The 1391-nt window shown below is 30.9% G+C and overlaps 1 protein-coding gene across 1 annotated transcript in view; it reads right to left on the bottom strand.

The window, feature by feature from the left end:
* LOC106692897 (achaete-scute homolog 1a) overlaps positions 1-1391 on the bottom strand; it is a 9430-nt gene that overhangs the window by 2599 nt on the left and 5440 nt on the right. Inside the window, exon 2 of the mRNA XM_067048737.1 lies at positions 206-296. The gene's annotated coding sequence lies outside the window, so the exon portion shown is untranslated. The remainder of the gene's footprint in view (positions 1-205; positions 297-1391) is intronic.

Here is a 1391-nt window from a genome sequence, read left to right as displayed (position 1 = left end):
TTTTTGGTTCTTAAAGAAGAACAATATTTAGTAATCAAAATTGGAAACATCTAACAGTAACTGAATAAAAGTTCTAAAAATCTAGCTGAATAAAAATAGGACGTGACAGTATGATATATATAATGTATAGCATGTAGCAATATGATAAATATATATTGTACATAATATTATATATAATAATTGTAAATAGTAAAGGAATACTCACCAATAGGAGATCTTGGAGGAAGCTGATTTTTCATTGATTTTTTTTGTTGTTTTTTGTCTTTTTTGTTGAGATCGCATAACTGACCCATCATCTGTAATAAAAACGCTATGATTAGACTTACAATATCATGACATTATATAATAATAATAAAACGTAATAGTAATGAAAACAATGAAGAAAGTGTAAGAGTGTTAAGGAGAACGGGTGGAAGAATGTTACACTTGGTCTCATTGTCCCATTGACCTTCGTTAGGAGCTACAATTAGAGCTACAGGACATTGCTCTCAGCTCACTCCTTGTACGAGCTTCCAGGACCAAGGATAATAATCCAGCTTCCATGTCTTCATCGCCTTCGAGGACCACGAATAATAATCAAGCGGCTCTATCAAACCGGTAGCTCGCCGCTCACGAAATTTCCACCCGAAAAAGGTCAGTGACTAAGGGCAACTTTCCAAAAGTTCCACTCATTTGTTTAGTGGAAAGAGAGAATAAAAAAAAAAAAAATCTGTCCTACTTATTATGCAAAAATAACATTCATAATTAGTCGGCAGTTTCTCGGCATTCCAGGACGTGTTTCTGAACTCCAGCTTTCCAGAAGACGAGAGTGTTCTACAGTGGAGAACTGCATCCGAAACGAACGAGAAATTGATGCGACCTAATATAAAAGTGTATCCATATATTATATATTTGTAAGCAAACGATCTTTTCTAACAATTAATGCGTCATATAAGTTTATTAAACAATTATGAATCTCGCCAAATCTTGGTTTAAGGTTTGATATGTGGGTAGCCCCTCTTAAAAAAAAAAAAATCATTATACCATTAAACAAAAATATAATTCAACCTATCAATGTACAGACATCTTGAAACAATTCTTAAAGTTAGAAGTAAGTATCCTATAAAAAGACGAGGAAGAAGAGATAGTGCGTTGATCTTATACATAATATTATCTATAATCTAATCTTATTGTTATATATTATATTTAACAATTAAAGCGATGAAATGATTTTCGAGAATATTTTGTATTCCAAATATGTGACAAGTAATATTGTAAGAGATTTATTTGGTATCCGATAATGATCAAAGAAAAAAAAAGTGAGAGTTGAAAGCGGTTAGCTTAAAAGAAGTCCTTGCAAGATAATTATATATTTTTTTTACAACTAAATTTATAATAATATTATAAAAAAA

This window comes from Halyomorpha halys, unplaced genomic scaffold (assembly GCF_000696795.3).
Source record: "Halyomorpha halys isolate HHAL.00 unplaced genomic scaffold, Hhal_1.1 Scaffold76.1, whole genome shotgun sequence".
Lineage (NCBI taxonomy): Eukaryota > Metazoa > Arthropoda > Insecta > Hemiptera > Pentatomidae > Halyomorpha > Halyomorpha halys.
This window is presented reverse-complemented; position numbering and strand designations above follow the sequence as displayed.